At 46.6% G+C, this 16,766-nt stretch overlaps 1 protein-coding gene across 1 annotated transcript in view; it reads right to left on the bottom strand.

Annotated features, from left to right (window-relative positions):
• Positions 1–16,766, bottom strand: part of ARHGEF39 (Rho guanine nucleotide exchange factor 39) — a 175,182-nt gene that overhangs the window by 33,465 nt on the left and 124,951 nt on the right. The window lies entirely within an intron of this gene.

The raw sequence follows: 16,766 nt of genomic DNA, 5'->3' as shown, positions 1-16,766 counted from the left end.
CAGCTTTGCGCTTTAGGCCGAATACGGGAACGCCACGCACCCACACACACAGTACAGTTGTACAGTAACAGCACAATCAGGCACTGACTTGTAATGCAAGTTACACTGTCGTGCAGCAAAACCACTAACAGTCGTTCCAAAAGATACTGTTAGCCACTCCCACTCTGCTGTCGAGCGCAGAAGTGCCCCATACACACATTGCAATTACAATTTCATATGGTTGTGTTGTTCAAGCATACAATTAGGCATGGACTTATACACAGTTACACTGCAGTCTCTTCTAGGCTATGAGTGTTAGTTTAGTACAGCGTCAAGCTTATTAAATAACAATTTAATATTCCATAAAAAACATGGAACAATGCAGAACTTAATATATACAAAAGATGTACAAAAACAAAGTAAAAAAGTTACAAAGTAAAAGTTATAAGATAAAAGTTACAAAAATACACACAAAGATATTTGCGTAAAAATAAAAATGGGGATTAAAACGTTACCAACTTAAAGGTCTAAACGTTGTTGGTGGGAGCACGCCGGTTTTTCGACCAGGAGTCGAGATCATCCCTAGCTATGCGCTATCTCCAGGAGAAGATGCCCTGTGACTGTCCTGGACCAACTTAAATAGTCCGAAGTGTCCCCTGGGGCATTTAATGTCCAGCCCCCAGGAACTAATGCAATTTCCCCATTTGTGACATCACCGAACGCTTGTCCTAGTCTTCCTGTGATATGCAAACTTTAAAGGGTTCCTGTTTTAGCTTTTTGAAGGTTGCAGAATTCAACAGGTAAGATTGTATCCAAACATACATCAAAAGGCTTCCTCAACATTATTTCCTAGCATCAAAGCTTTCCTGTCTCCGTTTTTAACCATTTATTGACATCCTAACGTATTAAAACGTCATGCTTACCGCTATTAACGGCAACATGACGTTTTAATACGTCGCGCGTTCCCGCCGTGTGCGCGCCGCTACTGTTTCTGTCAGGATCCCGTGCTGGGTGATTGAGGAAGAGGTCCTCTACCCAATCGCAGTGCCTGGAGTGAATGGACGTGACCGCGAACAGCGGCTACGTCCATTCACAAAAACAGGAAATGTAACAATTAAATAAAGTGTAAAAAAAAAAAAAAGTGAACACTTCCTATAACGAGTGTTCACTAGCGCCATCTTGTGGCCAAAAAGTATATTACACCTACAAAATACATACATTTTCAAGTACATACACATCATTAATAAAAGTTGCCTTAGGGACTCAGCTTTTTTAATCTATATTTTATGGGGGAAAATTAATTTTAATTTATTACATAGGGGCTTGTAATTATGGCCAGAACAAAAAAAAAAAAACAAAACAGAAAAATAACACTTATATTTCAAAATAATATACTGTCGCCATACATTGTGATAGGGACATAATTTAAACGGTTTAATAATCGGGACAACTGGGCAAATAAAACGTGTTTGTTTTATCCACAGGAGAATGTTTAATTTTAAAACTATAATGGCTGAATACTGAGAAATAATGATTTTTTTTTTCTTTTTTTTCTGTTATTCTCATTAAAACGCATTTAGAATAAAAAAATTCTTAGCAAAATGTACTATCCTCAAAAAGCGTAATTGGTGGCGAAAAAAACGAGGTATAGGTCATTTTCTTGTGCTAAATAGTAATAAGGTTATTAGGGAATAAAAGGGAGGAGCACTGACAACTGAAAATTGCTGTGGTCCATTAGGATAAAAACCCTTGGGGGTGAACTGGTTAAAGTCTGCAGAGATTTCCAACCCCTTCCAGCTGTCATGTACATTTCAAACCTTCAGGTGTCAGCTTCCCCTGTCTCCAAGACTCTGGTAGGCTTGCTTTGCATAATGGGACAATGGCTGACTCCGGAGTTCAAAAGCCATGCCGACCAGCCTATTCTTCCTCAATTGGCAGCTAATTAGCAGTAGACACAGTTTCCCCTGCTGGACAATGAGGGCAGAGGTAATGTACATTTACATGCAGATTCACATTATCCTTCAGTTTATTCTGGCCAGGCGACCAATTACTCCCAAGCACAATACACATCTAAGGTTTTACCCAGTAGACAGAAAAAGGACAGAAATATGTTCTGTTATTATCCTTAACATTATCAGCACCACAATATATCACCACACTGTATATGTAGGAGGCCACCTACCTCTGACCATACTCTGATCCTGCTCTATGATTAGGCCCGGTATATACAGTATGTTGGAGGCCACCTACCTCTGATCATACTCTGATCCTCCTCTATGATTAGGCCCAGTATATACAGTATGTTGGAGGCCACCTACCTCTGACCATACTCTGATCCTCCTCTACGGTTAGGCTCGATATACATGTAGGAGGCCACCTACCTCTGACCATACTCGGATCCTCCTCTAGGGTTAGGCTCGATATACATGTAGGAGGCCACCTACCTCTGACCATACTCTGATTCTCCTCTATGATTAGGCCCAGTATATACAGTATGTTGGAGGCCACCTACCTCTGACCATACTCTCATCCTCCTCTAGGGTTAGGCTCGATATACATGTAGGAGGCCACCTACCTCTGACCATACTCGGATCCTCCTCTAGGGTTAGGCTCGATATACAATGTAGGAGGCCACCTACCTCTGACCATACTCTGATCCTCCTCTATGATTAGGGTTAGGCTCAATATATATGTAGGAGGCCACCCACCTCTGACCATACTCTGATCATCCTCTATGATTAGGGTTAGGCTTGATATACATGTAGGAGGCCACCCACCTCTGACCATATTCTGATCCTCCTCTAGGGTTAGGATCGATATACATGTAGGAGGCCACCTACCTCTGACCATACTCTGATCCTCCTCTATGATTAGGGTTAGGCCTAATATACATGTAGGAGGCCACCCACCTCTGACCATACTCTGATCCTCCTCTAGGGTTAGGCTCGATATTCATGTAGGAGGCCACCTACCTCTGACCATACTCTGATCCTCCTCTATGATTAGGGTTAGGCTCAATATACATGTTGGAGGCCACCCACCTCTGACCATACTCCGATCATCCTCTATGATTAGGCCCGGTATATACAGTATGTAGGAGGCCACCTACCTCTGACCATACTCTGATCCTCCTCTATGATTAGGGTTAGGCTCGATATACATGTAGGAGGCCACCTACCTCTGACCATACTCTGATCCTCCTCTATGATTAGGCCTAATATACATGTAGGAGGCCACCCACCTCTGACCATACTCTGATCCTCCTCTAGGGTTAGGCCTGATATACATGTAGGAGGCCACCTACCTCTGACCATACTCTGATCCTCCTCTAGGGTTAAGCTCGATATACATGTATGAGGCCACCTACCTCTGACCATATTCTGATCCTCCTCTATGATTAGGGTTAGGCTCGATATACATGTTGGAGGCCACCTACCTCTGACCATACTCTGATCCTCCTCTATAATTAGGGTTAGGCCTGATATACATGTAGGAGGCCACCTACCTCTGACCATACTCTAATCCTCCTCTATGATTAGGGTTAGGCTCGATATACATGTTGGAGGCCACCTACCTCTGACCATACTCTGATCCTCCTCTAGGGTTAGGCTCGATATACATGTAGGAGGCCACCTACCTCTGACCATACTCTGATCCTCCTCTATGATTAGGGTTAGGCCTGATATACATGTAGGAGGCCACCCACCTCTGACCATACTCTGATCCTCCTCTAGGGTTAGGCCTGATATACATGTAGGAGGCCACCTACCTCTGACCATACTCTGATCCTCCTCTAGGGTTAGGCCTGATATACATGTAGGAGGCCACCTACCTCTGACCATACTCTGATCCTCCACTAGGGTTAGGGTTAGGCCTGATATACATGTAGGAGGCCACCTACCTCTGACCATACTCTGATCCTCCTCTATGATTAGGGTTAGGCTTGATATACATGTAGGAGGCCACCTACCTCTGACCATATTCTGATCCTTCTCTAGGGTTAGGCTCGATATACATGTAGGAGGCCACCTACCTCTGACCATACTCTGATCCTCCTCTAGGGTTAGGCCTGATATACATGTAGGAGGCCACCTACCTCTGACCATACTCTGATCCTCCTCTATGATTAGGGTTAGGCTCGATATACATGTAGGAGGCCACCTACCTCTGACCATACTCTGATCCTCCTCTATGATTAGGGTTAGGCTTGATATACATGTACGAGGCCACCTACCTCTGACCATATTCTGATCCTCCTCTATGATTAGGGTTAGGCTCGATATACATGTTGGAGGCCACCTACCTCTGACCATACTCTGATCCTCCTCTATGATTAGGGTTAGGCTTGATATATACATGTATGAGGCCACCTACCTCTGACCATACTCTGATCCTCCTCTATGATTAGGGTTAGGCTTGATATACATGTATGAGGCCACCTACCTCTGACCATACTCTGATCCTCCTCTATGATTAGGGTTAGGCTTGATATATACATGTAGGAGGTCACCCACCTCTGACCATACTCTGATCCTCCTCTAGGGTTAGGCCTGATATACATGTAGGAGGCCACCTACCTCTGACCATACTCTGATCCTGCTCTATGATTAGGCCCGGTATATACAGTATGTTGGAGGCCACCTACCTCTGACCATACTCTGATCCTTCTCTAGGGTTAGGCTCGATATACATGTAGGAGGCCACCTACCTCTGACCATACTCTGATTCTCCTCTATGATTAGGCCCAGTATATACAGTATGTTGGAGGCCACCTACCTCTGACCATACTCTGATCCTCCTCTAGGGTTAGGCTCGATATACATGTAGGAGGCCACCTACCTCTGACCATACTCTGATTCTCCTCTATGATTATGCCCAGTATATACAGTATGTTGGAGGCCACCTACCTCTGACCATACTCTCATCCTCCTCTAGGGTTAGGCTCGATATACATGTAGGAGGCCACCTACCTCTGACCATACTCGGATCCTCTACTAGGGTTAGGCTCGATATACATGTAGGAGGCCACCTACCTCTGACCATACTCTGATTCTCCTCTATGATTAGGCCCAGTATATACAGTATGTTGGAGGCCACCTACCTCTGACCATACTCTCATCCTCCTCTAGGGTTAGGCTCGATATACATGTAGGACGCCACCTACCTCTGACCATACTCGGATCCTCCTCTAGGGTTAGGCTCGATATACATGTAGGAGGCCACCCACCTCTGACCATACTCTGATCATCCTCTATGATTAGGGTTAGGCTTGATATACATGTAGGAGGCCACCCACCTCTGACCATATTCTGATCCTCCTCTAGGGTTAGGCTCAATATATATGTAGGAGGCCACCCACCTCTGACCATACTCTGATCATCCTCTATGATTAGGGTTAGGCTTGATATACATGTAGGAGTCCACCTACCTCTGACCATACTCTGATCCTCCTCTATGATTAGAGTTAGGCTCGATATACATGTTGGAGGCCACCCACCTCTGACCATACTCTGATCCTCCTCTATGATTAGGGTTAGGCCTGATATACATGCAGGAGGCCACCTACCTCTGACCATACTCTGATCCTCCTCTAGTGTTAGGCTTGATATACATGTAGGAGTCCACCTACCTCTGACCATACTCTGATCCTCCTCTATGATTAGGGTTAGGCTTGATATACATGTAGGAGGCCACCTACCTCTGACCATACTCTGATCCTTCTCTAGGGTTAGACTCGATATACATGTAGGAGGCCACCTACCTCTGACCATACTCTGATCCTCCTCTAGGGTTAGGCCTGATATACATGTAGGAGGCCACCTACCTCTGACCATACTCTGATCCTCCTCTAGGGTTAGGATCGATATACATGTAGGAGGCCACCTACCTCTGACCATACTCTGATCATCCTCTATGATTAGGGTTAGGCTTGATATACATGTAGGAGGCCACCCACCTCTGACCATATTCTGATCCTCCTCTAGGGTTAGGATCGATATACATGTAGGAGGCCACCTACCTCTGACCATACTCTGATCATCCTCTATGATTAGGGTTAGGCTTGATATACATGTAGGAGGCCACCCACCTCTGACCATATTCTGATCCTCCTCTAGGGTTAGGATCGATATACATGTAGGAGGCCACCCACCTCTGACCATACTCTGATCCTCCTCTAGGGTTAGGCTCGATATACATGTAGGAGGCCACCTACCTCTGACCATACTCTGATCCTCCTCTATGATTAGGGTTAGGCTCGATATACATGTTGGAGGCCACCTACCTCTGACCATATTCTGATCCTCCTCTAGGGTTAGGCTCGATATACATGTAGTAGGCCACCTACCTCTGACCATATTCTGATCCTCCTCTAGGGTTAGGCTCGATATACATGTAGGAGGCCACCTACCTCTGACCATATTCTGATCCTCCTCTATGATTAGGGTTAGGCTCGATATACATGTTGGAGGCCACCCACCTCTGACCATACTCTGATCATCCTCTATGATTAGGCCCGGTATATACAGTATGTAGGAGGCCACCTACCTCTGACCATACTCTGATCCTCCTCTATGATTAGGGTTAGGCTCGATATACATGTATGAGGCCACCTACCTCTGACCATATTCTGATCCTCCTCTATGATTAGGGTTAGGCTCGATATACATGTTGGAGGCCACCTACCTCTGACCATACTCTGATCCTCCTCTATGATTAGGGTTAGGCTTGATATACATGTAGGAGGCCACCTACCTCTGACCATACTCTGATCATCCTCTATGATTAAGGTTAGGCCTGATATACATGTAGGAGGCCACCTACCTCTGACCATACTCTGATCCTCCTCTATGATTAGGCCCGGTATATACAGTATGAAGGAGGCCACCTACCTCTGACCATACTCTGATCCTCCTCTATGATTAGGGTTAGGCCTGATATACATGTAGGAGGCCACCTACCTCTGACCATACTCTGATCCTCCTCTATGATTAGGGTTAGGCTCGATATACATGTTGGAGGCCACCTACCTCTGACCATACTCTGATCCTCCTCTAGGGTTAGGCTCGATATACATGTAGGAGGCCACCTACCTCTGACCATACTCTGATCCTCCTCTATGATTAGGGTTAGGCCTGATATACATGTAGGAGGCCACCCACCTCTGACCATACTCTGATCCTCCTCTATGATTACGGTTAGGCCTGATATACATGTAGGAAGCCACCTACCTCTGACCATACTCTGATCCTCCTCTAGGGTTAGGACTGATATACATATAGGAGGCCACCTACCTCTGACCATACTCTGATCCTCCTCTAGGGTTAGGGTTAGGCCTGATATACATGTAGGAGGCCACCTACCTCTGACCATACTCTGATCCTCCTCTATGATTAGGGTTAGGCTTGATATACATGTAGGAGGCCACCTACCTCTGAGCATACTCTGATCCTCCTCTATGATTAGGGTTAGGCTTGATATACATGTAGGAGGCCACCTACCTCTGACCATACTCTGATCCTCCTCTAGGGTTAGGCCTGATATACATGTAGGAGGCCACCTACCTCTGACCATACTCTGATCCTCCTCTATGATTAGGGTTAGGCTCGATATACATGTAGGAGGCCACCTACCTCTGACCATACTCTGATCCTCCTCTATGATTAGGGTTAGGCTTGATATACATGTATGAGGCCACCTACCTCTGACCATATTCTGATCCTCCTCTATGATTAGGGTTAGGCTCGATATACATGTTGGAGGCCACCCGCCTCTGACCATACTCTAATCCTCCTCTATGATTAGGGTTAGGCTTGATATACATGTTGGAGGCCACCTACCTCTGACCATACTCTGATCCTCCTCTAGGGTTAGGCCTAATATACATGTAGGAGGCCACCTACCTCTGACCATACTCTGATCCTCCTCTATGATTAGGGTTAGGCCTGATATACATGTTGGAGGCCACCTACCTCTGACCATACTCTGATCCTCCTCTATGATCAGGCCCGGTATATACAGTATGAAGGAGGCCACCTACCTCTGACTATACTCTGATCCTCCTCTATGATTAGGGTTAGGCTCGATATACATGTAGGAGGCCACCTACCTCTGACCATACTCTGATCCTCCTCTATGATTAGGGTTAGGCCTGATATACATGTAGGAGGCCACCTACCTCTGACCATACTCTGATCCTCCTCTAGGGTTAGGCCTAATATACATGTAGGAGGCCACCTACCTCTGACCATACTCTGATCCTCCTCTATGATTAGGGTTAGGCCTGATATACATGTTGGAGGCCACCTACCTCTGACCATACTCTGATCCTCCTCTATGATCAGGCCCGGTATATACAGTATGAAGGAGGCCACCTACCTCTGACTATACTCTGATCCTCCTCTATGATTAGGGTTAGGCTCGATATACATGTAGGAGGCCACCTACCTCTGACCATACTCTGATCCTCCTCTATGATTAGGGTTAGGCCTGATATACATGTAGGAGGCCACCTACCTCTGACCATACTCTGATCCTCCTCTATGATTAGGGTTAGGCCTGATATATACATGTATGAGGCCACCTACCTCTGACCATACTCTGATCCTCCTCTATGATTAGGGTTAGGCTTGATATACATGTATGAGGCCACCTACCTCTGACCATACTCTGATCCTCCTCTAGGGTTAGGCCTGATATACATGTAGGAGGCCACCTACCTCTGACCATACTCTGATCCTCCTCTATGATTAGGGTTAGGCTTGATATACATGTAGGAGGCCACCCACCTCTGATCCTCCTCTATGATTAGGGTTAGGCTTGATATACATGTAGGAGGCCACCTACCTCTGACCATACTCTGATCCACCTCTATGATTAGGGTTAGGCTTGATATATACATGTAGGAGGCCACCCACCTCTGACCATACTCTGATCCTCCTCTATGATTAGGGTTAGGCTTGATATACATGTAGGAGGCCACCCACCTCTGACCATACTCTGATCCTCCTCTATGATTAGGGTTAGGCCTGATATACATGTAGGAGGCCACCCACCTCTGACCATACTCTGATCCTCCTCTAGGGTTAGGCCTAATATACATGTAGGAGGCCACCTACCTCTGACCATACTCTGATCCTCCTCTATGATTAGAGTTAGGCTTGATATACATGTTGGAGGCCACCTACCTCTGACCATACTCTGATCCTCCTCTATGATTAGGGTTAGGCCTAATATACATGTATGAGGCCACCTACCTCTGACCATACTCTGATCCTCCTCTATGATTAGGGTTAGGCTTGATATACATGTATGAGGCCACCTACCTCTGACCATATTCTGATCCTCCTCTAGGAATAGGCAGGCCGGATATACATGTAGGAGGCCACCTACCTCTGACCATACTCTGATCCTCCTCTATGATTAGGGTTAGGCTTGATATATACATGTAGGAGGCCACCTACCTCTGACCATACTCTGATCCTCCTCTATGATTAGAGTTAGGCTCGATATACATGTTGGAGGCCACCCACCTCTGACCATACTCTGATCCTCCTCTATGATTAGGGTTAGGCCTGATATAAATGTAGGAGGCCACCTACCTCTGACCATACTCTGATCCTCCTCTATGATTAGGGTTAGGCTTGATATACATGTAGGAGGCCACCTACCTCTGACCATACTCTGATCCTCCTCTAGGGTTAGGCCTGATATACATGTAGGAGGCCACCTACCTCTGACCATACTCTGATCCTCCTCTATGATTAGGGTTAGGCTTGATATACATGTACGAGGCCACCCACCTCTGACCATACTCTGATCCTTCTCTAGGGTTAGGCTCGATATACATGTAGGAGGCCACCCACCTCTGACCATATTCTGATCCTCCTCTATGATTAGGGTTAGGCTCGATATACATATTGGAGGCCACCCGCCTCTGACCATACTCTGATCCTCCTCTATGATTAGGGTTAGGCTTGATATATACATGTATGAGGCCACCTACCTCTGACCATACTCTGATCCTCCTCTAGGGTTAGGCCTGATATACATGTAGGAGGCCACCTACCTCTGACCATACTCTGATCCTCCTCTATGATTAGGGTTAGGCCTGATATACATGTAGGAGGCCACCTACCTCTGACTATACGCTGATCCTCCTCTATGATTAGGGTTAGGCCTGATATACATGTATGAGGCCACCTACCTCTGACCATACTCTGATCCTCCTCTAGGGTTAGGCCTGATATACAATGTAGGAGGCCACCTACCTCTGACCATACTCTGATCCTCCTCTATGATTAGGGTTAGGCTTGATATACATGTAGGAGGCCACCCACCTCTGACCATACTCTGATCCTCCTCTATGATTAGGGTTAGGCTTGATATACATGTAGGAGGCCACCTACTTCTGACCATACTCTGATCCTCCTCTAGGGTTAGGCCTGATATACAATGTAGGAGGCCACCTACCTCTGACCATACTCTGATCCTCCTCTATGATTAGGGTTAGGCTTGATATACATGTAGGAGGCCACCCACCTCTGACCATACTCTGATCCTCCTCTATGATTAGGGTTAGGCTTGATATACATGTAGGAGGCCACCTACTTCTGACCATACTCTGATCCTCCTCTAGGGTTAGGCCTAATATACATGTAGGAGGCCACCTACCTCTGACCATACTCTGATTCTCCTCTATGATTAGGGTTAGGCCTGATATACATGTTGGAGGCCACCTACCTCTGACCATACTCTGATCCTCCTCTATGATCAGGCCCGGTATATACAGTATGAAGGAGGCCACCTACCTCTGACTATACTCTGATCCTCCTCTATGATTAGGGTTAGGCTCGATATACATGTAGGAGGCCACCTACCTCTGACCATACTCTGATCCTCCTCTATGATTAGGGTTAGGCCTGATATACATGTAGGAGGCCACCTACCTCTGACCATACTCTGATCCTCCTCTAGGGTTAGGCCTAATATACATGTAGGAGGCCACCTACCTCTGACCATACTCTGATCCTCCTCTATGATTAGGGTTAGGCCTGATATACATGTTGGAGGCCACCTACCTCTGACCATACTCTGATCCTCCTCTATGATCAGGCCCGGTATATACAGTATGAAGGAGGCCAGCTACCTCTGACTATACTCTGATCCTCCTCTATGATTAGGGTTAGGCTCGATATACATGTAGGAGGCCACCTACCTCTGACCATACTCTGATCCTCCTCTATGATTAGGGTTAGGCCTGATATACATGTAGGAGGCCACCTACCTCTGACCATACTCTGATCCTCCTCTATGATTAGGGTTAGGCCTGATATATACATGTATGAGGCCACCTACCTCTGACCATACTCTGATCCTCCTCTATGATTAGGGTTAGGCTTGATATACATGTATGAGGCCACCTACCTCTGACCATACTCTGATCCTCCTCTAGGGTTAGGCCTGATATACATGTAGGAGGCCACCTACCTCTGACCATACTCTGATCCTCCTCTATGATTAGGGTTAGGCTTGATATACATGTAGGAGGCCACCCACCTCTGATCCTCCTCTATGATTAGGGTTAGGCTTGATATACATGTAGGAGGCCACCTACCTCTGACCATACTCTGATCCACCTCTATGATTAGGGTTAGGCTTGATATATACATGTAGGAGGCCACCTACCTCTGACCATACTCTGATCCTCCTCTATGATTATAGTTAGGCTCGATATACATGTTGGAGGCCACCCACCTCTGACCATACTCTGATCCTCCTCTATGATTAGGGTTAGGCTTGATATACATGTAGGAGGCCACCCACCTCTGACCATACTCTGATCCTCCTCTATGATTAGGGTTAGGCCTGATATACATGTAGGAGGCCACCCACCTCTGACCATACTCTGATCCTCCTCTAGGGTTAGGCCTAATATACTTGTAGGAGGCCACCTACCTCTGACCATACTCTGATCCTCCTCTATGATTAGGGTTAGGCCTGATATACATGTAGGAGGCCACCTACCTCTGACCATACTCTGATCCTCCTCTAGGGTTAGGCCTAATATACATGTAGGAGGCCACCTACCTCTGACCATACTCTGATCCTCCTCTATGATTAGAGTTAGGCTTGATATACATGTTGGAGGCCACCTACCTCTGACCATACTCTGATACTCCTCTATGATTAGGGTTAGGCCTAATATACATGTATGAGGCCACCTACCTCTGACCATACTCTGATCCTCCTCTATGATTAGGGTTAGGCTTGATATACATGTATGAGGCCACCTACCTCTGACCATACTCTGATCCTCCTCTAGGAATAGGCAGGCCGGATATACATGTAGGAGGCCACCTACCTCTGACCATACTCTGATCCTCCTCTATGATTAGGGTTAGGCTTGATATATACATGTAGGAGGCCACCTACCTCTGACCATACTCTGATCCTCCTCTATGATTAGAGTTAGGCTCGATATACATGTTGGAGGCCACCCACCTCTGACCATACTCTGATCCTCCTCTATGATTAGGGTTAGGCCTGATATACATGTAGGAGGCCACCTACCTCTGACCATACTCTGATCCTCCTCTATGATTAGGGTTAGGCTTGATATACATGTACGAGGCCACCCACCTCTGACCATACTCTGATCCTTCTCTAGGGTTAGGCTCGATATACATGTAGGAGGCCACCCACCTCTGACCATATTCTGATCCTCCTCTATGATTAGGGTTAGGCTCGATATACATATTGGAGGCCACCCGCCTCTGACCATACTCTGATCCTCCTCTATGATTAGGGTTAGGCTTGATATATACATGTATGAGGCCACCTACCTCTGACCATACTCTGATCCTCCTCTAGGGTTAGGCCTGATATACATGTAGGAGGCCACCTACCTCTGACCATACTCTGATCCTCCTCTATGATTAGGGTTAGGCCTGATATACATGTAGGAGGCCACCTACCTCTGACTATACGCTGATCCTCCTCTATGATTAGGGTTAGGCCTGATATACATGTATGAGGCCACCTACCTCTGACCATACTCTGATCCTCCTCTATGACTAGGGTTAGGCTTGATATACATGTACGAGGCCACCTACCTCTGACCATACTCTGATCCTCCTCTAGGGTTAGGCCTGATATACAATGTAGGAGGCCACCTACCTCTGACCACACTCTGATCCTCCTCTATGATTAGGGTTAGGCTTGATATACATGTAGGAGGCCACCCACCTCTGACCATACTCTGATCCTCCTCTATGATTAGGGTTAGGCTTGATATACATGTAGGAGGCCACCTACTTCTGACCATACTCTGATCCTCCTCTAGGGTTAGGCCTAATATACATGTAGGAGGCCACCTACCTCTGACCATACTCTGATCCTCCTCTATGATTAGGGTTAGGCCTGATATACATGTAGGAGGCCACCTACCTCTGACTATACGCTGATCCTCCTCTATGATTAGGGTTAGGCCTGATATACATGTATGAGGCCACCTACCTCTGACCATACTCTGATCCTCCTCTATGACTAGGGTTAGGCTTGATATACATGTATGAGGCCACCTACCTCTGACCATACTCTGATCCTCCTCTAGGGTTAGGCCTGATATACATGTAGGAGGCCACCTACCTCTGACCATACTCTGGTCCTCCTCTATGATTAGGGTTAGGCTTGATATATACATGTATGAGGCCACCTACCTCTGACCATACTCTGATCCTCCTCTATGATTAGGGTTAGGCTTGATATACATGTATGAGGCCACCTACCTCTGACCATACTCTGATCCTCCTCTAGGGTTAGGCCTGATATACATGTAGGAGGCCACCTACCTCTGACCATACTCTGATCCTCCTCTATGATTAGGGTTAGGCTTGATATACATGTAGGAGGCCACCCACCTCTGATCCTCCTCTATGATTAGGGTTAGGCTTGATATACATGTATGAGGCCACCTACCTCTGACCATCTGATCCTCCTCTAGGGTTAGGCCTGATATACATGTTGGAGGCCACCTACCTCTGACCATACTCTGATCCTCCTCTATGATTAGGGTTAGGCCTGATATACATGTAGGAGGCCACCTACCTCTGACCATACTCTGATCCTCCTCTATGATTAGGGTTAGGCTTGATATATACATGTAGGAGGCCACCTACCTCTGACCATACTCTGATCCTCCTCTATGATTATAGTTAGGCTTGATATACATGTATGAGGCCACCTACCTCTGACCATACTCTGATCCTCCTCTAGGGTTAGGCCTGATATACATGTAGGAGGCCACCTACCTCTGACCATACTCTGATCCTCCTCTATGATTAGGGTTAGGCCTGATATACATGTAGGAGGCCACCTACCTCTGACTATACGCTGATCCTCCTCTATGATTAGGGTTAGGCCTGATATACATGTATGAGGCCACCTACCTCTGACCATACTCTGATCCTCCTCTATGACTAGGGTTAGGCTTGATATACATGTATGAGGCCACCTACCTCTGACCATACTCTGATCCTCCTCTAGGGTTAGGCCTGATATACAATGTAGGAGGCCACCTACCTCTGACCATACTCTGATCCTCCTCTATGATTAGGGTTAGGCTTGATATACATGTAGGAGGCCACCCACCTCTGACCATACTCTGATCCTCCTCTATGATTAGGGTTAGGCTTGATATACATGTAGGAGGCCACCTACTTCTGACCATACTCTGATCCTCCTCTAGGGTTAGGCCTAATATACATGTAGGAGGCCACCTACCTCTGACCATACTCTGATCCTCCTCTATGATTAGGGTTAGGCCTGATATACATGTAGGAGGCCACCTACCTCTGACTATACGCTGATCCTCCTCTATGATTAGGGTTAGGCCTGATATACATGTATGAGGCCACCTACCTCTGACCATACTCTGATCCTCCTCTATGACTAGGGTTAGGCTTGATATACATGTATGAGGCCACCTACCTCTGACCATACTCTGATCCTCCTCTAGGGTTAGGCCTGATATACATGTAGGAGGCCACCTACCTCTGACCATACTCTGGTCCTCCTCTATGATTAGGGTTAGGCTTGATATATACATGTATGAGGCCACCTACCTCTGACCATACTCTGATCCTCCTCTATGATTAGGGTTAGGCTTGATATACATGTATGAGGCCACCTACCTCTGACCATACTCTGATCCTCCTCTAGGGTTAGGCCTGATATACATGTAGGAGGCCACCTACCTCTGACCATACTCTGATCCTCCTCTATGATTAGGGTTAGGCTTGATATACATGTAGGAGGCCACCCACCTCTGATCCTCCTCTATGATTAGGGTTAGGCTTGATATACATGTATGAGGCCACCTACCTCTGACCATCTGATCCTCCTCTAGGGTTAGGCCTGATATACATGTTGGAGGCCACCTACCTCTGACCATACTCTGATCCTCCTCTATGATTAGGGTTAGGCCTGATATACATGTTGGAGGCCACCTACCTCTGACCATACTCTGATCCTCCTCTATGATTAGGGTTAGGCCTGATATACATGTAGGAGGCCACCTACCTCTGACCATACTCTGATCCTCCTCTATGATTAGGGTTAGGCTTGATATATACATGTAGGAGGCCACCTACCTCTGACCATACTCTGATCCTCCTCTATGATTATAGTTAGGCTCGATATACATGTTGGAGGCCACCCACCTCTGACCATACTCTGATCCTCCTCTATGATTAGGGTTAGGCTTGATATACATGTAGGAGGCCACCCACCTCTGACCATACTCTGATCCTCCTCTATGATTAGGGTTAGGCCTGATATACATGTAGGAGGCCACCCACCTCTGACCATACTCTGATCCTCCTCTATGATTAGGGTTAGGCCTGATATACATGTAGGAGGCCACCCACCTCTGACCATACTCTGATCCTCCTCTAGGGTTAGGCCTAATATACACGTAGGAGGCCACCTACCTCTGACCATACTCTGATCCTCCTCTATGATTAGGGTTAGGCCTAATATACATGTATGAGGCCACCTACCTCTGACCATACTCTGATCCTCCTCTATGATTAGGGTTAGGCTTGATATACATGTATGAGGCCACCTACCTCTGACCATACTCTGATCCTCCTCTAGGGTTAGGCAGGCCTGATATACATGTAGGAGGCCACCTACCTCTGACCATACTCTGATCCTCCTCTATGATTAGGGTTAGGCTTGATATATACATGTAGGAGGCCACCTACCTCTGACCATACTCTGATCCTCCTCTATGATTAGAGTTAGGCTCGATATACATGTTGGAGGCCACCCACCTCTGACCATACTCTGATCCTCCTCTATGATTAGGGTTAGGCCTGATATACATGCAGGAGGCCACCTACCTCTGACCATACTCTGATCCTCCTCTAGTGTTAGGCTTGATATACATGTAGGAGTCCACCTACCTCTGACCATACTCTGATCCTCCTCTATGATTAGGGTTAGGCTTGATATACATGTAGGAGGCCACCTACCTCTGACCATACTCTGATCCTTCTCTAGGGTTAGACTCGATATACATGTAGGAGGCCACCTACCTCTGACCATACTCTGATCCTCCTCTAGGGTTAGGCCTGATATACATGTAGGAGGCCACCTACCTCTGACCATACTCTGATCCTCCTCTATGATTATAGTTAGGCTCGATATACATGTTGGAGGCCACCCACCTCTGACCATACTCTGATCCTCCTCTATGATTAGGGTTAGGCTTGATATACATGTAG

Source organism: Hyperolius riggenbachi, chromosome 1 (genome assembly GCF_040937935.1).
Source record: "Hyperolius riggenbachi isolate aHypRig1 chromosome 1, aHypRig1.pri, whole genome shotgun sequence".
Taxonomy (NCBI): domain Eukaryota; kingdom Metazoa; phylum Chordata; class Amphibia; order Anura; family Hyperoliidae; genus Hyperolius; species Hyperolius riggenbachi.
The sequence above is the reverse complement of the archived record's forward strand: the minus strand, read 5'-3'. Positions and strand labels throughout refer to the sequence as shown.